The 23,183-nt window shown below is 43.8% G+C and overlaps 1 long non-coding RNA gene across 1 annotated transcript in view; it reads right to left on the bottom strand.

Moving 5' to 3' along the window:
* Positions 1-13,952: 13,952 nt before the first annotated feature.
* The window catches only part of LOC128349295 (uncharacterized), a 52,358-nt gene continuing 43,127 nt past the window's right edge, over positions 13,953-23,183 (bottom strand). Inside the window, exon 3 of the long non-coding RNA XR_008318714.1 lies at positions 13,953-14,219. This is a non-coding gene — a long non-coding RNA (uncharacterized LOC128349295). The remainder of the gene's footprint in view (positions 14,220-23,183) is intronic.

Genomic DNA, 23,183 nt, shown 5'->3' with positions numbered 1-23,183 from the left:
TGAGTTTTGTGTAGAGCCTAGCAGAATCTGGAGTTTTCAGATCCTAGTTACCTGACAGAACCCAGTTTTACTGTTGCGTGTCTGGTGACCCCAGCCAAACATGGAGAATTGCTCTGTATTCATGCTTGAGAGCTGCTTCTCCATCACACCATGGTAGAGTTAATTTCCAAAAGGCAGCAAACAAAAGCGCTTGGCAACACTAGGCCTCAAATGTTCCCATCTACACACGCACGTTTTAGAAGAGAAGAGCTTTCATTAAAGCAGTGGCCTTAGTATTCATGATACTTAGTGGCAAACTTGCACCATTTTCCCACTGGCATGCAAACCTGAAAAGCAGAATTTATCTCCTTTCTTCTGTTTCATGTTATGTATTTTAAAATTTCAGTTTAGTGCAGCTTTTCTATGTTATTGCTAGCAACTCTCAACTTGGATCGCTATTCCTCTCTCTCTCTCTCTCAATTTTTTCACTCAGTTCTCTTTGGTCAAAGCATTTCTGAATGGCTGCCAGGCCGTTACCATGTAAGGCCTGTTGTACTTAGGAATTGGATTCCCATTCCTGGAATCATGACCAGCAACCCCAAAATAGTGTGTTTTGTTATTTTACAGAGAAAACAAGAGAGTATAGAAGCCTTAGGAACAAACATAAAAGCACGGAGCCAGGGGATAGTTACAAACCATTCTAAAAGTAAGAGAATGTGTGTGTGTGTGTGTGTGTGTGTGTGTGTGTGTGTGTGTGTGTGTGAGAGAGAGAGAGAGAGAGAGAGAGAGAGAGAGAGAGAGAGAGATCACAGATAGTTTCAATCCAGAAAGTGTAAGGAAGCATAGCTGCGGTAATCTTTATTGTTATCTTTTCTGTGCAAAACAATCTGGTTTTGATTCATGGATGTAGAAATTGATAATCTGCCAGGCTAGAATTCCTAGGCTAGGGTACACTATCCTATTATCAATCTATATCCCACTACACTGGCCAAGACATTTTACACACTACAGGTCCTATCAGACAGCAAGAAGCTGCACTGTTCTTCTATGCTGCTCCATGCATGAGTTTACCCACCCCACACACTCCTGCAGGCTTCTGTCATCCTACTCATCAGGGGCGTAACTATAATAGGGCAAGGGGAGACAGTTGTCTGGGGGCCCACTGCCTTGGGGGGGGTTCCCCCAGAGGCAAGTCACATGACTGACTCCCCCAGCTGCACACCTGCCCAGGCTTCCTTCAGTTGTATTCATCCTCTGAAATTGATGTGAGTGTTAAGACCTGGAGCTACCAGAACAGCATGTCTTTCTCTAGTACCATTAAATAACTTGCATCATCCAAAATTTACAAAACCTTTTAAAAAATAATTTAGGATAATATTCTATTGTGGCACATAGGTTGTATATACACACACACACACACACACACACACACTTTACTATGCTTTTTGTTACCACTATTCAGCCTCATTATTCTTTACTTCATGAGCTGAGCTTCAAGGGGGGGGGCGGGCTTTTAAAATCTTGTCTCTGGGCCCACTCCAACCTTGCTACGCCCCTGCTACCCATCATGAATTCATACTCTGTTCAGATGACAAGCAGGACCCATGTGATTTTTGCAGTACAACCTGCCTGCCAACTCTTGCTTTACGAAAAGAACCACCACTTGCCAGAAAAGTAGTACTGTAATTGGTTATTCTCCAAAAGCAAGAGAGGACCAGCGGGTGATGCTTCAAAAATTGCATGAGGACTCCTCTCAGCATCTGAACATTGGGTGAATTCAAGCTGAGAGAGATGATGGAAGCCTGCAGGAGTGTGTGGAGGATGCATAAACTCACACTTGGAGGAGCACAGGAACAGCACAGCTTTTTGCCATCTGAAAGGATCCTATTAATGGAAACATGGGGTAATTCAAATATTATCTCCCGTGGACTCTTCCCAGAGGAATGGTAGCACAGTTACATATGTGACCCACAAAGCCATATGCAGCTCACTAGCCACATATTATGACCTGTCAGGTGCTCTCTGACCCCCTCTTTCCCCATCAGCCAGCAGCCAGCAAGCCCCAGTGGGATTTCATACATGACGGTCAACTTGACAACTCAATATTTCTGGGGTCCCAGCAGGCCATGGTTTCAGGGCACATGGTACAGCCAACCTAGGGAAGTTGAGCAGGTCTAAGTTTTGTCAGAGGTTAACATCCTGACTAACAAAGCACTTGCATAATGAGCAATGTTGTGCCAGTGCAGGAAGATCACAGAGTTCTGCTAAACATGGGGATTTGTGGAATTGCACTATAGCACGATAGCGCTCTTGTGCAAATGTTCCCTTTAAAATAAATGAGATGCGCCACAGTTGTGCAACTGTTGTGCAACCATTAGCGCAACACTAACCTGTAACGCTTACTCCAGACAAATAATAATAATAATAATAATAATAATAATAATAATAATAATAATAATAATTTGATTTCTATACCGCCCTTCCAAAAATGGCTCAGGGTGGTTTACATAGAGAAATAATAAATAAATAAGATGCCATGAAATTTAGGACCAGCAAATGGAAGCACTTTTTCACACAATGCATAATTTCACACAATGCACACAATGCATAGTAGCTAGTGCAATAGCTTTGCATTAGCACAACATCCATCCACAAGTGCTTCATTAGTCATGATGCTAACCTCTGTCTGGAGGGGGGACAGCCTGCAAACCCCATATATGCTGCTTTGAGATCCATGACTGAAGGCAGGATATACATGTAACAAATGAATAAAAATCAGGCTGGTGAGCTGAAGGCTAAAAAACAAGATTGGGATTTTGTTGCATTTGTATGCAATGTGTAGGCAGACCTTTGTGAGTTAAACAAATGCAGTTGGACCTACCTCTGAGTGAACATGCGTAGGATTGGACTGTAAGACTTGCACCACATGCTATTAAGGACATAAGAACAGCCCTGCTGGATCAGGCCCAAGGCCCATCTAGTCCAGCATCCTGTTTCACACAGTGGCCCACCAGATGCCTCTGGGGAGCCCACAGGCAAGAGGTATATGCATGCCCTCTCTCTTGCTGTTGCTCCCCTGCAACTAGTATTCAGAGGCATCCTGCCTTTGAAGCTGGAGCTGGCCTATAGCCTTCCAACTAGCAGCTGTTGATAGACCTCTCCTCCATGACGTTTTCCAGACTCCTCTTAAAGCCATCTTGTGGCAGAGAATTCCACAAGTTGATTATGCATTGTGTGAAAAAGTACTTCCATTTGCTGGTCCTGAATTTCATGGCAATCAATTTCATGGGATGACCCCTGGTTCTATTGTTATGTGAGAGGGAGAAGAATTTCTCTCTCACCATGCATGATTTTATAGACCTCTATCATGTCTCCCTTCAGTTATCTCTTTTCTAAACCAAATAGCCCCAGGTATTGTAGCCTTGCCTCATAAGAAAGATGCTCTAGGCCCCTGATCATCTTGCTTGCCCTCTTCTGCACTTTTTCCAGTTCTACAATGTCCTTTTTTAGATGTGGTGATCAGAATTGTTCACAGTACTCCAAGTGTGGCTGCACCACAGTTTTGTATAAGAGCATTATAATATTAGCAGTTTTCTTTTCAATCCCCTTCCTAATTATCCCTAGCATGGAATTGGCCTTTTTCACAGCTGCCGCACATTGAGTCAACACTTTCAATGAGCTGTCCACCATGACCCCAAGATCCTGGTCAGTCACCGACAGCTCAGTCTCCTGGTCAGTCTCCTGGTCAGTCACCGACAGCTCAGCTTCCATCAATGTATACTTGAAGTTGGGTTTTTTTGTCCCAATGTGCATTCAACATTGGCAATTTACACTTGCCAACATTGAACCGCATTTGCCATTTTGTCGCCCACTCACCCAGTTTGGAGAGATCCTTTTGGAGCTCCTCACAATCCATTTTGAATTTCACTACCCGAAAGAGTTTGGTATCATTTGCAAATTTGGCCACCTTGCTGCTTACCCCTACTTCTAGATCATTTATGAATAAATTAAAAAGCACCGGTCCCAGTACAGAGCCCTGGGGGACCCCACTTCTTACTTCCCTCCATTGTGAAAACTCTCCATTTATACCTACCCTCTGTTTCCTGTCCTTCAACCAGTTAGCAATCCACACATGTACTTGTCCCTTTATTCCATGACAGCTAAGTTTCCTCAGGAGTCTTTGATGAGGAACTTTGTCAAAAGCTTTTTGGAAGTCCAGGTAGACTATGTCAACTGGATCACCTTTATCCACACACTTGTTGACACTCTCAAAGAACTCCAAAAGGTTTGTGAGGCAAGATTTACTTTTGCAGAAGCCATGCTGGTTCTCACCCAGCAGGGCCTGTGGTTCTATATGCTTTACAGTTTTATCCTTGAGGATGCTTTCCATCAGTTTGCCTGGGTTTAGTTGGATTCAGTTCCTATGAGTGACAGAAAGAGAGACTGTGATCCTTGAATGACAGTGCCTAAGGTTCCTTGTTTGTGAGCCCAAGGCATGGTTGAGCTGATCACATTCTTAAAGTCAAGAGGCTCGCTTGAGCATGAATAATATTCAGTAAATCAATATTTTTGTCTACTATTGCTAGCAGAGAAAATCTAAGTGTAAAAGGAAGGGGACACTAGGGATGTGCACGGAACCGCGGCAGGGAGGCTCAAAAGCAGCCTGCGTGTGCCAGCACGTCGGTGACTTCCGGTTATATCTGGAAGACGAGGGCAATGGGGCAGCAGGGAGATACGCTGCTGCTCCAATGGGCATTAAGTAACACGGATGCCGGCAAGAGGAAAACAGCGGGAGGGGTAAGTGCACCCTCCCCCTGCTCTTAAAGGGAGGCCTCTGCCGCCTTTGAACCGGCAGAACCGCCAGTTCTTCAAATCGTTTTGGAGACCCATAAAGGGCCTCTGAACCGGTACCATGAACATCCCTAGAGGACACAGCTCAGTGGTCAAGCACTTGCTGGGCATACATGAGGCCCTCAGATGCCATCTCTGGCATCTTCAGTTAGCAAAACCTAAGGTAGCAAAAAAGGGTGGGTGGGTGGGAACTCTGCCTGAGGACTGGGAAAGCTGCTCCTAGTTGAAGTAGTAGTTATTACTGGGCTACATGGTCTGACTTGGCATAAGGTTAGTTCTTATATTCCATGAACACATCACATCAATGTATACGTGTCTACAGAAAAAGTCTGGTCTACAGCTTTCAGCTAAGAAACGTTTTCCCATGTAAAAGAGGACATCAGGTGGTAAACTCATAACAGTTCAGCTTTTGACACTCATAGGCTTTTCTCATGTGTAGCCTAACCCATGTTCAAGAAGCCCAGCCTGGGTTAGGGTGTGCATGAGAACTGCCAGCCTTTTAACCCAGCTATTAGTGAGGGTTAAGGGAGCAAGCATGCTCTTAACCTGGGCTCCAGTATCATGTGTCTCCTTGGATGGCATGCAGTCCAAGGAGACACAGAGAGATGGGCACCTGGAGCGCCCATCTCCTGGGAGAATTCCCCAATTCACCACGCTCAGCGCTCAGTGCATTGTGGGATACCTGGAGGCTGGGATACGTTGTTCCAGCCCTTCAGAGTTCAATCATCTGGTGGGAAGATTGGGTTTGCACAGCCTTTGGCCCACCTGGTAGGTTGTATAACTAGTTCCTCAGTCTCAGCTGACATTGGGTTTCATGTGACCAGCTATGCAGCTTGTAAAGCTAAACCTTTTCCATAGCTGCCACGTGTTGCATGTCATGTGAATAGGCCCCCCTGAACTGGGGGTTATGAGCACATGGAAAGAAGCATGATCTTTAATAAGGTGTGTGAATTTTGAAAAGCCTATTATATTTTAATGATGTTTTATTCACTGTTTTGCTTTTCAACAGTGCAGAATAAAGCTTGGTGTCCAATTTGGACTGACTTTTGCTTCAATTTGCCAGTCAGATTGTGAGAAGAGCCAATTCGACTGCTAAATATCTTGCTTAGCCTATACAAACATATTTTTGATTTGTCATTAATGACTTACTATAATTACTGTACATCATTTAGACCAATAAACCAAATACACAGAATATTATATTATTTAATTACTTTTAATCAGGTATAAGAATATGAGCTTTAAGCCCTAAGTATGTTTACTTGTCCCTTGGATTTGCTTACTTCCAAAAAATATTTTTAGCATTGCAGCCATTGTCCCTGTTTAGTGTTTCCTCTCTCTGCCCCACAGTTATTTCCATCAGGATTTACAGATGTTGATAGATACTGCCAAGCTCATGAGGAAGAGCTTATGGATGTTGCCAAGACAGAAAACTCACACTGACACTTGGGCCAAACCTTGAATCTTGGAGCAAATGGAGCAACTTGGAGCATCACCCTTCTCATGTGAAAGGCCCTGATTGGCTAAGGCTCAGCTGTGCCTTTACTGGTCCAGGGCCCTTCACAAATTTCCTGTTTCATGTCAGGCCTTGTTTTGAGTCATCTGGCAGCTTGCCTAGTTTGACACCAACTGGCTCTATCCATCCCCAGCACAGCATCCCTCCAATGTCTATCATCTGTTTCTTTTTTAGATTGTGAGCGCTTTGGGGACAGGGAGCTATTCTAGTTATCTATTTATATCTATGGAAAGCACTTTGGGAACTTTTTGTTGAAAAGCAGCATATAAATATTTGTCATGTTTGTCGTATTCATTGTTTGAAATCTCCCATAACCAGCATCTTTCCCCATCTCTTGCTGGGTGACATTCTACTCTTTAAGACTCCAAGCCTTGTGTGCCCTGCAGATGTGCTCAGCTCTCCATCAGCATCTCATCTAAGCCTGCTTTGTCCTGATCTATCTGATTTTTCCATATGGAATCAACTGGGCCATGCAGAGATGCACCTAGGTAATTTTGGAACCTGGACCTAATGGCCTTTTGTGGGTGGGCACTGCCAGATAAACTGCAATGCACTATTTTTTACTCCAAGACATGCTCAAGGAATGCTAGAAACTTGGGGGGGGGGGTATTTTTAGAAGAGATTAGAGCACCACTGGGGCCATGTAGCCACTGGAGACTGCATACACCCCCCCTTCCCCCTACCTCCGTTCTCCTTTTAAAAGATTCTTTCCACAACAAACTTCCCACAAGCTACTTCCTCTCACACAGCCATGATATCAGAGGGACAAAAGCCAAACAAATATTTACCATGTATATGGGGAGAAAGGCCCAGCTGTTTTCACTTTCTCCTTGCTTTGTTGCCATCTGTTTCCCTCCCACCCAATGATAGGTCAACAGCAATTTATGATTCATTATGCCTATGGGATTGTGCTTTGCCATTTGCCTACAAAGTGCAACACACAGGTAGCTAGATTCTTTTTAAGAGGTGATATGGTGGCTTGTGGAAAAGGAAACAGAAATGCCTGTCTGGAGTTTGGGCAGTTCAGCTAGGTCTTTTGCCCTCAAGAGGGAAGGGAATCTGAGGCCAGGGGATATATGGCCGCTATTGAAAATATCAGCCCATGTCTCCACCTCTTCTCTGTGCCAATACTATCTAGTATTACAAATGTATGATCTGATATCATGATGCTGTGAATATTCCCACCCCACTTCGTTAGCTACTGCTTGAGGGGTAGACAAAACTTGCAGTGCACTGACGTCACATGATTTTTTAAATGGTGCAAGATGACAGGAGGACAGGAGGAGAAGCAGAACTTCTATTTTTGATGGTAGCCACATTTTTATCATGTCCCATTCTAGTCTGAGGTATGTATACATTTGCCAGGGGATGAGACTTGCACCTCAATCCTGTGCACAATTCCTTGGAGTTTACTAGCTGACATTCTGCACCAGCATTTGCACAGGCTGGGAACAAATTTTGAAAACCTCCCTACCCCTTGGAAGCACTCTGTGTCACCCCAAAATATGACCCAGAGAGTCATGCAACACTCAGGAATATATTTTCAGGCAACACAGTGGAGTTCCGGGAACAGAAAAGGTCATCAAAACACACACACAAGTGCTGTGTTAGTCTGGAACTCGTCCACAGCACTGGTGCTTCATTAGGCCACTGAGTTCAATTGTTCTTATTATAAGTATACATTTTTTTAAAAAATGGTTTAAGATAAAAGTTATGATTACTCATACTCTTTAAAAGTGTAGACATTGCAAGTTAAGGTGGAGAGGGTGTGTTTTTAGCCTGGAGGAGTATGTTTTTAGAGGGTATGTTTTTAGCTGCTTAGGGAGGAGAGCTGGTCTTGTGGTAGCAAGCATGATTTGTCTCCTTAGCTATGCAGGGTCTGCCCTGGTTGTATATGGATGGGAGACTTTCCCATTCAAATAAGTCAAATAAAAGGATAAAAGGAAATCAGTGCCTTTGCCCCATCAGCCATCCACTCTTAATTTTAGGTGGCAGGTTTTTGCTAGATGAAAGGCTGGCGTGAAGAAGCATGAACTGCCCATCACAAAATAGTTTGACTCCTCAGAGAGAAAGATCAAATTTTGCCTTTTTTCATTCATTTTTTAAAAGTGCTGAGTCTGCCGGATACTAATGGAGATACTAATGGAGATACTAATGGAAAATAAATATGATTTCAAAAAGCCAGATGAAATTCTGGGCATGTCTGAACTGACAGCCCTCCTCCCCACTATCCTTCAAATAATGTCAGCATTTAAATTAAGCCATTAAGCTTCATGGGCTCTCTGTTTTAGCATGGTAATTCCTTACTTGCTCTAAAGTGCAGCAGAGACGAGAGCTTTCAGGACCTTGGGGCACTTGTAACATGAGTATCCTATGTACCACAGGACTGAAGTCTGTATGGATTACTTACCCGTCTCAAATAGTTTGAGGAAACAAGAAACAAATCATGTACGCTATACACTGACAGAAGGTCCTGCATTCCAAACTGTGAGAGAGAAAAGAAAAACAACCTTGGATCTCCCATGTGCACTGCAGCCTGCTATGGACTTCTCTAGGAATACACCTAAGTGTTTTAAACAGAATTGCAAAATAATTCAGAGGTTGCTAATTATATTGGCAAATTCAATTATATTGCTATGATAATTATATTCACACAGGTGCCATGTGCATGTTGATGGCACGTGGGCTTTTGGGGACATACACTGCCCCAGCAGGCAGCTGGAAGGGGCAGCAGAGAGCATGTACACACCTGCTCTCCATTTTCTTAAAGTCCTCTTTTTAATTTCCCTCAAAGCGCTTGAACGACTCTTCAAACTGTGCTTCAGGCAGATCCCTAACATTGCGCTGTTGTGCAAAACATACAAAAACAAATGAGGCATGTCACATGGTGTGCACCTTGTGGCACAAATGCAAACATATTTGCACCAGTGCAACAGCCTTGTGCAAACATGTTAAGAAGTTGGCCGCAGTATTTGTCTGGACTGAGTGCTCAGCTGGACTTTAGTGGCTCCGAACTAGTACCTCAACCCCACCTATTGCTTATTGATCAGCCTGGTGTGTGATTGTTATGCAGCTGAAACCTCAGTTTCTTAATCCACCTGAAAGGTCCAGCCAGGGTGTGCTTACCTTAACAGGTAAGCCCAGAAGCCCTCAGAATGGGCTGGTTTGGGGCACAACAGCATGTGATCATGGACACACACACATGTGATTCGGGATGTTAATGCACACATCCTGCTCCGCATCCCAGTATGCCATTTGAGTATTAATTGTTCGTAATCATAATTCATAAGCAGATCTGGCCACTGTCACTTATGTATTAGGCAAGTCACAGCTGGATTGCTACAGTTTGCTCTACATGGGGCTGACCTTGAAAAATATTCAAAAACTATAGATGGTGCAGAATGCAGTGGCCAGACTATTATTCGTGACCACCCACAATTATCATATTATACCAATTCTGAAGGAGCTGCACTGGTTCTTGCCTTGCTTCCAGGTCCAGTACAAGTTGCTGGTTGTTAACTTTAAAGCGTAAAGGACTTGGATCCTCGATACCTTAAGGACTGCCAATTTAATGTGCCCATCTCACAAGCTCTACTGGAGGGCTCTGCTCCAGGTGCTGGTACCGGATGAGGTCCAGCTGTTACGCACTGGGATAGGACTTTATCTATGGTTGCCCCCAGATTATGCAGTTCCTTACCAGAGGAGATCTGTATGGCCCTCACTGGGGAACTTCCCCAGGCTTGTAAAAGAGGGTTTGGGCAGTAAGGACCCAGTCCATTTTCTGAGATCTGCTTTATTATCATTGGGTTTTGTCGACTGCAGTTTATTTTTTATTCTTTGTTTTGTTTTTCATAATATTGCTGTTGTATTTTAATTATTATTTTTTTGTAGATAGCCTTGGGGTCCTAGGATGGCTTTACAAATGTAATGGCTTTACAAATGTAATAAATACAGAAATAAATGCAATAATTGCACGAGATATTTGAATCTTAACATTAGTATTTAAATTACATGGTAGGCTGTGGTTTGGACAAGCACTCCTTCACAATGATCAAAACTGGAAAGGTGTGCTGGGAGGGAGAGCGGGGCATGCGTGTTCACATCCCTAATTGCATATGGGTGTGGCGTTCAAATGTATTGTCTGAACCAGTCCAATGAGAAGGCCATGTGAGGGAACTGGAGGAAAAGTTTAAGTTTCGCAGCAGAAGTCTGTGTGAGTGGTTGGGTCTATCTGGTCTCCTCGGGGGTCCTGAGGAGACCAGGGACCATCCTAGGGCCAGATGGACTAGAAACTTCCTCAGATAACCCTCCTTGGATAACTTAATTCTTTTGTTTTGTTTAACCAATCTAAATGTTACACATTGGCCTTTTGCCAGTGAGTTATAGGCAATAAATTGTTGAGCTGTTAAGACTTTTTCTGAATTTCTTCTAGGAACTGAAGTGTTATAAAGCCAAACAAACACAGACAAAGGGAATAAAACAATAACTGAACATCACAAGACTCAAATGCAATCATCTGACCTGCCCAGATCCTAAACAAGTAGAACCCAACAAAGCCTTGTTGACTTTGGAATCATGCCCATTTATGTTCAATATCGTAGCGTGCTTTTACTCTTCCTTGTATATACACCCTCTCTGCATTGGGAACGAACTGTTGTAATCAATTATTTCCTTTTCCATTTGTCAAATACTGTTTGTTCCTTCTCTACATCCTACCCCACAATCTTGGCCATGAAAAGTGAAAACAAGTGTAGATAAGTGGTGATGGATGAGGTTGTTTCTTTAATCCCATGCATTTCCCATTTGCACATACAGAGTGCAACCAGGAAAACTATCTTAGCAAAGATATATTTTTCCATGACAGATCTCAGGTATTTGGTGTTCAGGTTTGGCCTTTGGCCCGAGATTCATGTTTTGGAGGGCTCAGTCTCTGGAGCAGGAGAAATATGCTTGACAATACTTGAAGATGGTCTGCATTCTGCAACATTTCAGTGTACTTTCCTATCATCAAGTCCTGGGAGAGTTGCTTATTCAGTATATGTTCCAACTGTCTCTAGCTACTGGTACCAGTTTTCTAGTAAATAACTGTCCCTATGTTTTGGCCTTGGGGGATGTCTTGTTAGCAGTCTGGTTTGCCAGAGTTGTTGTTAGCTTTTAGGATTTGGCTCCCTTCAGATCTCCAGAAGTTAAATCTTTGAGCAAGATAGAAACTCTAATGCACATGCATGTAAATGCATGCACATGCACACTAGGGCACTATGCATTGCACAGCATGCCATTTCACACCTGGTAAGGCTCATTTTGAACAGCTGCTAATGTATTGTAAGACAATGAAACTTTTCAATAGGGATGTGCATGAATTGAGATCAGAGAACAGATTTGAAGCCAAACCAGTTCGTGGGGCCACTGAACCAATTTGACTGGTGGAGGGTAGCACTTACATTTATATACCGCTTTTATAGCCGGAGCTCTCTAAGCGGTTTACAATGATTTAGCATATTGCCCCCAACATTCTGGGTACTCATTTTACCGACCTCGGAAGGATGGAAGGCTGAGTCAACCTTGAGCCCCTGGTCAGGATCGAACTTGTAACCTTCTGGTTACAGGGTGGCAGTTTTACCACTGCACCACCAGGGTAGAGCTTGCAGGGGGGCGGTGAGCAGTACCATTAGACGTGAGGACAGCAGGTCCTTACCTGCTCCTCCACTGCTCCATGCAGCTTCCTGATGCAGTGATGCACCCCCCAGAAGACCTTGCATGCCAGCGGCACTCCCCACAGCAACTCTTGTGCAGCAGTGGAATAACATGGCCTCTACACATGCGTGGCCTTCCATTTGTGTGCTGTCGTTGCATAAAGCTGCTGGAGGGAGTGCCGCTGGTGTGCACGGGCTGCTTGGGGACATGTTGCCGCAGCAGGAAACTGCATGGAGTGGCAGAGGGGCAGGTAAGGACCTGCTGTCCTCATTCTTAATGGTGTCACTCACCGCCGCTGACACCCCCGTCCCACCCCGAGCACTGGTCTTCACCAGTCAAATACATATGTGGCTCTCCAACAAACCTGCGAATAGCAAACCTTCAAAATGTTCTTGGCAAGTCACATGTCTGTCAAGTCATCAGCGCTGTGCATTACTCTTCCATACAAGAACTACATATATCTTTGCAAGCAGTAGTGTGAGAAACATGTCACACTTATCTTCTTTGGCTTGTACCCAGAGATCTCTCTGCATGAACACAAGGATTATTTATTTTATTTTTATATCCCACCTTCCTTCCATCATGGAACTCAGCGAAGATTACACAGAGCTCCCAGATGGTCACTAACCCAATCCTGACCAGACATAAACCTGTCTAACTTCTGGACAAGGTGGCTGTATCATGTGCTCTCAGGAGGAGAGCTGGTCTTGTGGGAGCAAGCATGACTTGTCCTAAGCCGGGTCTGCCCTGGTTGCATATGAATGGGAGACTAGAAGTGTGAGCACTGTACGATCTTCCCCTTGGGAGATGGAGCTGCTCCAAGAAGAGCAGAAGGTTCCAAGTTCCCTCCCTGGCTTCTCCAAGATAGGGCTGAGTCAGATTCCTGCCTGCAACCTTGGAGAAGCCACTGCCAGTCTGTGCAGACAATACTGAGCTAGATGGACCAATGGTCTGACTCAGTATATGGCAGCTTCCTCTGTCCCTATGTCCATGCCCTCATACACTTCACTCATGCATGGTTTGTCTCTCTCCCCTCAAATGCAGCCACTGTACCCCCTGACATGCCCGCCTGAGGACCTACTAACCCCCCAGAGCAGCTTGGAAGAGGGCTGCTGAACCTGCCAGAAGATCATTAGTAACCTTCAGCTTGCACATGGGGATTTTTGGATCCAAGTTTAATGAATAAATTGCATTAATCACGTTAAAATATTGAGAAATATGGCTTTGTTATATTTATTGCCGGCCTAGATGTGATTTCTGACTTCTGCCTAAGAATCTATAGCCATCCATGTGAATTGCTGCATTTGAAAAACAAGGGCACCACACATGACTTTGATGTCTGAAACCTGGGCCTGCTATTTAACAATGATTAGGTATCTATACAGAAAACATTTAATACTTTCATTTGCATTATCTCTATCCCTTCTCTGTTGTTCCTGTGCTGATTCATAAAAATCTCTAACAGGAACAAACATGATAAGAAATGTAGGCTTATATAGGGATTCACTGAGACAGACTTCTTGGCTGTTACACAATTCCTTTTTGTAATATTGAACATGACTTGCATCCAAGGTTGATTGTATTATTATTATTATGATGGAGGAACACTGTGCTCGCATATACTTGCTTTGAAAACAATTGGACTTTTTTTTTAGGAAATAACTGGTAGATACTGGGCTAGTACTTACTGAGGTGGTAGACCTATGCCTGAGTGGTACAATATCAGACTGCAGGTGGAAGCTTTGTTTCTGTTTGTTTGGTGTCTGCCTGTTTTTCTCATTCAACAGGCAAAGGAGCATTCATCAGGTGAAACAGACAGTACTTCATTACAGCAGCTTGATGGTTTGTTCTGTTGCTGGGCATCACATGAGGAGGACATGTTCCTCTCAAGAAATGAGGATGTTGCATAAGATCCTGTATTGGGCAACACTATATTTTGGTGATGAAGTCTGAACATGTAGATGACATACACATTTTGCAAGTATATTGAGGATGCTAAATCATAATGATGTGTGGTATGTTCCATGTTACATTTAATTGAATTATCATTGGATGATCTAGGAGCAGTTCTAAGCATCACAGAAGTACAAGGACAAAAGGGGCATTGTCGATCACAAGACTGAAGTAATGACCTCTCCATAACAGAAAGATTTAACCAGAGAGTCTTCATCCAATGCATCTGTGAACATAAAATGAGATAGACATGATTGGAAACCAATGCAAATAGTGGAGTAAGTGCACCAGAAGCAGGGGCGTATCTAGGGGTAGGGCAGGCAGGGCACATGCCCTGGGCGCCACTTGAAGGGGGGCGCCATTTTGTAAAATTATTTTTTTTAAAAAAATGGCTGCCAAAAACAAAATGGCCACCGTGCATGCTCAAATGGCCTCTGTGAGGCCCTAGGTCATGCCAGGCCTTGCAGAGGCCATTTGAGTATGCGCAGTGGCCATTTTGTTTTCAGTGGCCATTAAAAAAAAGATTTTTTTAAATGGCCACTGCACATGCTCAAATGGTCCCTGTGAGGCCCTAGAGGCCAGTGGGGGGAGGAGGAACCTTTGCAAAATCCTCTGCCTCTAGGAAGCCCCCTGATGGGGCTACAGGTAAAAAAATAATAATATATAATATAAGTCACTGTACACATATTCAGGTTGGCACTATGTACAGAGAATCAGGGCTTGTGAATACTGAGCTGATGCTTATGAGCTAGGATTGTATTCATTTGCTGTTACTTTGCTTCTTGTGATAAGTGAGTTAAATGTGATGTCTTGCTAATATGGCTATTAATGGTGAATTTGTCTTTGAATCAGTGTGAAATCCTTAATATTAAGGCCCACTGGGAGTTTCTTGCTCTCTTTCTCTCATTTTAATTGTCTTTCTGAAAGACTAGAATATATTCCAAGCAGTGACACAGTTTACTCTGCATATCCTTTAATTATTTACAGAGTATCTGGGAAAAGTCAAATTCTCCATTGATTTTTAAAACTTATGTAATGGTGATGCTACAATGCATAGTAGAGAATTAGACAGGCACTTCTGTTTAGTTTTCCAAGTACACCTCCACATAGTCTTTGGGTATTTCATGAGCCCCAGCATACTGAAATTTGTAGTTTTCCAGCATTTTTTGGTCTGGCTAAGTCCACTGCTAAAATAGTTTTTGAAATATTAAAAGATTAACGAGCCTGACTTGTTTTTTTTCAGCTGATATTATGGTAAAGTTATCTGAAAGATGGGTGTCAGATACTTGGACAGGGGGCGCAATTTCAGTGTTTGCCCTAGGCGCTATTTTCCCTAGATACGCCTCTGGGAAGTCATTAAAGCATGCAAACAAAAATCAAACAAGGGAGTTTCCATGGCAATAGAATCAGATATAATCATTCAGAGGACTGATTCACCCAAACACATTCATCAGTTACGAACATAAAGAACAGCCCTGCTTAATCATACCCAAGGTCCATCCAGTCTAGCATCTTTGCCCAGTGGCCCACCGGATGCCCCTGAGATGCCCACAGGCAAGAGGTGAGGGCATGCCCTCTCTTTTTCTGTTCCCCAGGAACCAGCATTTAGAGGCATCTTGCCTCTGAGGCTGGAGGTGGCCCACAGCTACCAGACTAGTAGTCATTGGTAGACCTGTCCTCCATGACAGGTCCCAAGATCAGAGCCACCATACGGGGCCTCATGGGAGGGCCCCACCTTTAAAGGCAGGAAGAGTTGCTCTGGCCCACACTGCCCAATGCAACTATGGCTGATCTCACTCCCAAATGGGGCCGCACGGCCCTATGTTATATTTGGAACTTGCTAGCAGGCTCCCTGCATCTGATGTCAGAGGCAGGGGATGGGGCCAGGGGGTCGCGGCTGAACACGGGCCACCACCAGCCTCCCTCCGCCACTGTCTAAGCCCCTTTTAAATCCATCCAAGCTACGGGCCATCACCAAAGCCCTGAGCCATTTTTGGAAGGGCGGTATAGAAATCGAATTATTATTAATAATAATAACAACAACATCCCATGGCAGAGAATTCCATAGCTTAATTATGCTGTGTGAAAAAGTACTTCCTTTTGTTAGTCCTAAACTTCCCGGCCTTCAGTTTCATAGGATGACCCCTGGTTCAAGTGTTGTGAGGGAGGGAGAAAAATTTCTCTCTCTCTCTCCAACTCTCTCTTTTCCATGCATAATTTTACCTCCATCATGTCTCCCTGTAGTCGCCTCTTTTCCAAAATAAAAATCCCCAGGTGCTGTAGCCTTGCCTAATAAGGCGCACCAGGCCCCTGATCATTTTGCTTGCCCTCTTCTGTACCTTTTCCAGTTCTATAATGTCCTTCTTAAGATATGGTGACCAGAACTGTAAGCAGTACTCCAAATGTGGCAGCACCATAGATTTGTATAAAATTTTTATACATGTGAAATTTCACATTTCACATTTGAGTTCCTTCAGAATTCTTGGGTGGATGCCATCTGGCCCTGGTGATTTGCTAATTTTTTGGTTTTTCAAGAAGTTGAGAACATCCTCTCTCATCACCTCAAATTGGCACAGTTCTTCAGCCTCCAAGCTTGAAGAAGTCAGTTGCAGAGAAGGTATGTTATCCTCCGCTATGAAGACAGATGCAGAGAACTCATTCAGCTTCTATGAAATCACCATATCCTCCTTAATTATCCCTTTCATACCCTCATCATCTAAGGGTCCAACTGCCTCCCTGGCAGGTTTTCCCTCCCTGACATCTCCAAGATAGGGCTGAGAGAGACACTTGCCTGCAACCTTGGAGAAGCCACTGCCAGTCTGTGTAGACAATATTGAGCTAGATGGACCTATGGTCTGACTCGGTAAATGGCAGCTGCCTACGTTTCTATGTTCCTACATTTTTGTTCTTCCCCTTGACACTTCTACCTATATGCTCCTCAAACTTTCTTTTTGCATCCCTTATTATCTCATTGTATTTCTTTTGCCAGCGTTTATGTTCCTTTCTGTTCTCATCATTTGGGCAGGACTTCCATTTTCTGAAGGAAGTCTTCTTTCCTTTCATAGCTTCCCTGGCTTTAATTGTTAGCTTCACTGGTGTCCTCCTGAACTTGGTGGTACCTTTCCTCCTTTTTGGTATACATTCCAACTGAGCTTCTAGTATTGTGGATTTAAATAAGTTCCATGCTTTCTGGCGTGATTTCATCCTCCTGACTTACCCTTTCAGCTTCCTTTTTACCAGTCCCCTCATTTTTGAGAAGTTTCCTCTGCTGAAGTTGAACACATCTGTGTTGGACTTGCTTGGCAGTGCTTCATTCATATATAAGCTAAATTCGATCACACTGATCCCCAATGGTTCTACCACTCTGACATATTGCACCAGATTCTGGGCACTACTCAGGATTAAGTCCAAGGTTGCCTTCTCTCTGGGCGGTTCTGTGACCAGTTATTCTAAGGCACACTCATTTAGCATGTCTATAAATTTGGCCCCTCTTTCATTACCTGAACATGAATTTGCCCAGTCTATGTGTGGGTAGCTGAAGTCAATTTGTCCAGTCTATGTGACCATAATTGAGGTCACCCATAATTACAGCTATGTCTCTCTTTTGATGCCTCTCTGATTTGTTTCTCCAACTACTGGTCACTCTCAGCGATAGCACATCCCTAGTAACACATCTTCTTTCAGTCCTTGCATTGTAACCTGTAATGATTCTGTGGAGGATTCCGGTCTGCCCGGATTTTCTAGCTTGTTGGATTCTATCCCTTCTTGGGATAGAACTGGATTCTACACCACCCCAATTATCCCCTCCATGTCTTTTCCATAGAGTTTGTACCCAGGAATAACAGTGTTCCACTGGTTCTCACCGTTCCACCAGGTTTCCGCTATGCCCACTATATCTATGTTTTCATTAGCATCCAAGCACCAGCTCGCCCAGCTTAGCTCAGAGGCTTTTGGCATTGGCATATAAACACCTAGTCTCTTACCTGGCATTGGCATGTGCTATCTCCCTTACTATCATTTGACCTTTTTGCCCAGCAGTCATGTGTTTCCATCTGCTCTACTCCTGGTTCTGCTCTGTCCCCTTTTGGTTTATCTGAAATATTTGCACCCTCACACCTTAGGGGATTTTGTTTGCTGAACCAGATACCACCCAGTTCATGTCGGCAACCCTGCAGGCATCATTTTAAAAGCTTTTTTTATTTTAAGCACCAGCAGTCTGGTTCCGACTTGGTTCAAGTGCAGCCCATCCCTTTTGTACAGGCTTTGCTTGCCTCAAAACGTATCCCAGTGCCTAACAAATCTAAACCCTTCTTCCTGGCACCACCATCTCATCCATGCATTGACGGCTCTCAGCTCTGCCTGCCTCGCTGGCCCTGCATGTGGAACAGGTAGCACTTCAGAGAACGCTAGCCTGGGGGTCCTGGACTTCAACATGCTACTTAGCAGCCTAAATTTGGCATCCAGAACCTTCCAACTGCATTTCCCAACATTATTTGTGCTGATGTGCACCATGACAGCTGACTGCTCCCCAGCACTGCCCAATGGTCTATCTAGATGCTGCATGACATCCATAACCTTTGCACCAGGCAGGCAAATCACCATGAGGTCTACATGCATGTCACAAGCCCATCTCTGTATGCCCCTAATAATCAAATCCCACACTAATAGGAGGCCCCCAACCCCCAGAGTGATGCACCCATATCCTCTGTGTGAGAGGATATGGGTGCATCACCCAAGGAAGGGGTCCATTCTAAGGGAGCACTCCCTCTTCCTCAGATTTGATGTCCTCCTTCCCTGAGAGCTTGATTCTCTGTGACAGCAGAGGAGCTGTCAGCCTGGGAGTGGGATGCCTCTATCACATCTCTGAATGTCTCACCCACATACCTCTGCCTCCCTGAGCTTTTCCAGGTCAGCCAGGTCATGACTATAGCATCAAGTGGAGGGCTAGATGTGTGTATCTTGAAGCCAGATCTACATGTACAGTGGAATGAGATAGTAGACTCCTGAGATGATACCCCTTCCCACTGTTGGTGTGAGATACCATTTTCAATGTTCCTCCATTTTGAGAACTCCTTACAAGCAGCAAACTAGCACATCAAGGAGAATGGCTTTAAAGCAACCCCGTCCTTGCTGTAGTAGCTTCTTATCCACAGGAAGCTTTTATGTAAGGGAAGTGTTCAAAAATGTGATCCCTCACCTGTAGTCAGAAGTGGTGACTGTCCATTCTGCCACCTCCTGATTCTACCATCCCATTACTGTTTTATTGTGCTGCTTGAGTAGATCCAGCCTCAGCCAACACACTTCGAATACTACAAGCAGTATTTGTGTATGGCCTCATAATTCAATAAATAAGTTTTTCAATAGAGCCCGTTCACACATTCAGCTGCCAGTTGTTGAGCACTGACTAATCATGTGATGATGAAATATTAAATGATGTACATGTGTGAACCAGCCGTAGGGGGAACATTGTTAATGAAACAATTGAATGAACAAAAACTTCAATTCCAGGGTACCTGTTTTTTGATTCCATGAGGGAGGATTTCTTCCCCTCCAAATACATGAACTGCATTTGTATATGTTGACATTTTTTTTCATGGATAGTTTTTGGTATGCATATGGATTTGGATGTCCTGATTTTTGTTAATTTTGTATGTGTGTTCGACACTCTCCAGAGATCTAAGCAGACATGTTTGCTGCTTCACTCTGTTTGCAGCTGAGGAGAGGGGGACCAAGAAAGCAAAGATACTCGTAATACTTCAGATTGTAGTGAAAGTTGGAGGTGGCTCAGTGCAGCAAATATCCAAACACTATTAACATGACTTATTACAAGTTGTTGGTAAATAAAACCCCTAGATGTATCACCCAAGTGGTTCATTTAAACTACAAATAAATTCTTGATCAATTATTGGCTCTAAATCTTTGGAAGGTGCATATCCACAATGAAATAATGGGAAGCACTGTGGCATAAGCAGAGAAATAAAACATCAAAACTCACTTGCAAGGGCTAGCGTCTAGGTATTCCTGAACTAGATTAATCTGTTTAACGATAACTGGCCGTAGTTAAATCCCAGCAATGTTGCAATAAATAGTAATGTAGTGGCTGACTAAATTACTTGATGGAAGTCCAATTAAAATTAAGTAGTTCTTTAGATTACTACTCCTGAGTAGCAATATTGAGTAACTTAAATTGGATGTCAGCCATTGTTTTCTGAGCACTGATAATACGTATAAAGACTTAATATAAACACCCTGATCCAACTCTAGCTGTGCTATATTTAACATATTGAGACAAATACTGTGTCTAAGAAGATGATGGTACTGCTCTACCCTATAGGGTGATTGTAAAAATCACTGAGCTAATGTGTTTAACAGATTGTTGTAAACTTTAGCTGCAATCCTACTTTTATTTATTTATTTTAAAACGTGTATATAAAGTGGTTCAGAAACTAAATAGCACAGCATTTTAAAAAATTGAAATAAACCAACTGACAATAAACAAAAGAAGGAACAGTATTGCAATATGATCCATATAAGGACAAAAAAGAAAGAAAGAAACGGTTAATTTTCAAAGGCCACCCACAAGAAAACAAAACAAAAAACTTTTGCCCATTTACAGATAGTTGTTATAGGGATCTATGGATCTCTCTTGGTAGAGAGTTCCACAACCTTGGGGCCACTGCAGAAGAGGCCCTTCTCCCAGTGGATAAAGTGCATCTACATATTGAAAGTAAGTTGGTTAATGTGCACATTCACTGGATTAATTATCAAAAGAAAGAATTAAATACATTTCTTCTAGCATGTTTTCAGTGCCATCTCTGCCTGCTTCCCCTGGATATTTTCCAAATGTTCTAAATAAGTTGCACGTCACCTGTCCATGGAGAACTGAGCGACACATACATATGTAAATGCTGCAGCTACAAATGAGTATTCATATACTTTGCCTCCAAAGCAAAAACACTCCATGAACAAGCATTTGCATTGGCGTATCGTACAAATTTATGGTAAAATGGAGAATATGTGGGTTATAAGGACTTGGTAGATTACCAGTTCCTTCTAGTAATATAAAGCAGGAATATTCAATATTTAATCAGCATAAAAGAGAAGCCTGAAAGATGGAGTTTGGCTTCCTGGGTTGTACCATTTGAAGCATGCTCTTAAAATGGTACACCCCCAGGAACAAAAGAACAAAAACACGGTAGCAGGTTGTCTAATGACAATAGAGCTGATTTAGGACAAAGAGTCACTGAAGGTATTCACACGTGCAGGCAAAACCAGGCTAAGGAAGCCCAGCCCAGTTTTCCCCTTGTGTGTATACCTCCAGGATCATGCCTGATCCAAGCAGTGCCTTGGCGGCAAACCCACCTCTGGAGTCACCCTCCTAAACAGGGTTCGGCAAGCAAGCACTTCCCTAACTCACACAGTGCATTCTGGGAGTTCCGGGGACAGGGCAATGCAGGGCAGCGCGTCCTGGCACCCTGACCCTCTGAGCTACCAGCAGAAGTTGGCAACCATTAATTGAAGAAGCCGATGTGGCCACCCAGCAAGAAGACGAAGATCATCTGCAGGGTAGGTAAGCTTTTTCGGAACTTGCTCCCCTTGCCCCTTCAAACCCTTCTCATGGATCACGAGAAAGGGCTCAATACCATTCAACCTTGTGACAATGAGAGTTTGTCCTCACTGAGGAGTGATCCAAGTACAGTGGGTAATGTGCAAGTACTGCACTGTACTAGTGGTGGTGACTGCTCTAATCCAGGGCTGCACATTCCTTCCAGCTGTTTTTGGACTGCAGCTCTCATAATCTCCAGCCACAGTGGCCAGTAATCATGCCTGATGGGAACTGTAGTCCAACATCTGAAAGAGTGCTGAAGTTGTGCAGCCCTGCCCTAATCTCATCCAGCCTCTTCAAAACCTCCAGGATGTGGCTTGCTGAATGAAATATGTCCAACAGTTATATGTCCAATGTGTTCCCTCTACGCCATGCTGGCCAGACTCTAGACACAGAGCTACTTGCATGCTCAGGCCAGCCTTGGCAGAGACAACTGGAGACTATTGCATGGAGATGCAGAGGGACGTTCACTGCGGTAGAACAATCAGTGCCATGTTCCATATAGGGCATAGAACAGGGAGGCACTACAAGTGCACAGCCTCTGGGGATAGACAGCATAGCAGCACTGTGTACCTGACTTCTGGGGTCATTTGGGTACACAGTGACCTTGCAATATGTCATCAATGGCCTTGGCCTTGGGCTGAATTGTGACTGGTGCCCTTATTGACATCAGACTTCCCTTCATTCAGTTATTTAGGAATATGTATTTCCAGTAAGCAGTTCCTTTCTCCTAAATATTCTGTACTGAGCAGCAGAGTACTGTGGCCTGAGGCAAGCAACTCAAGCCAAAGAGGGATGCGCCCTTCAGTATTCTGCTAATTGAGTGAAGGGGCAAATGATCTATAGGAAAAAGTTGCATCATTAACTTAATTGAGGGCAAAGCCTAATTAGAGGGGAAATGAAGTAGACAGAGCCAGAGACACAGCAGGCCTTCACGTGAGATGTCAACAAACAGACATTGTAACTAAAACCAGACAGCAACAGCAGCGCTTCATTTACATCGTCAGTTTCAATGCAAAAACATTCACTGGGAGAGGAGAGGGGGAGAGAGAGAGAGAGAGAGAGAGCGCACTTCGGAGAAGGGGAAAAGCAAAATATTTATGGAAATCAGGTCATCTAGCTCCGTTTTTTTAAAAAAAGAGAGAAACATTTTTGATGCTAATCAAGTACGATCACTAGCTAAGGAGACTGCGGTCTTCTCAAACTTAGGCTGACTCTGAATTCCTAAAGAAATTCAAGGGTTGCATACTGCAATCTACCGTAGGAGATAAATACACCAGTGACCCAGTGGGAAATCATGCTGTTCAGGGAATCCGTTTAGATGGGTCTGCATAACCTAGAGGTGGTGTAGAAGGTCCTAGGTTCAATCCCTGGCTTTTCCAGTGGCAAGGATCTTGGGAAGTAAAACCAAGAAAGTTCTTTGCCTTGGATCTTGAAATGCTGATGAATCGATCTGGGTTCAAGGGAGTAGCTACAGTTGAACAAGTGTAGGGGGAGATGTCCCTGGGCCCCTAAGGTGGCACCACTGGCTAGAAGGCAGCTTGCTCTTTATGCTCCCCTTTGTGCTACTCTGAAGAAGAGGGG

The sequence above is a fragment of the Hemicordylus capensis genome, chromosome 3 (genome assembly GCF_027244095.1).
Source record: "Hemicordylus capensis ecotype Gifberg chromosome 3, rHemCap1.1.pri, whole genome shotgun sequence".
In the NCBI taxonomy this organism is placed as follows: domain Eukaryota; kingdom Metazoa; phylum Chordata; class Lepidosauria; order Squamata; family Cordylidae; genus Hemicordylus; species Hemicordylus capensis.
This window is presented reverse-complemented; position numbering and strand designations above follow the sequence as displayed.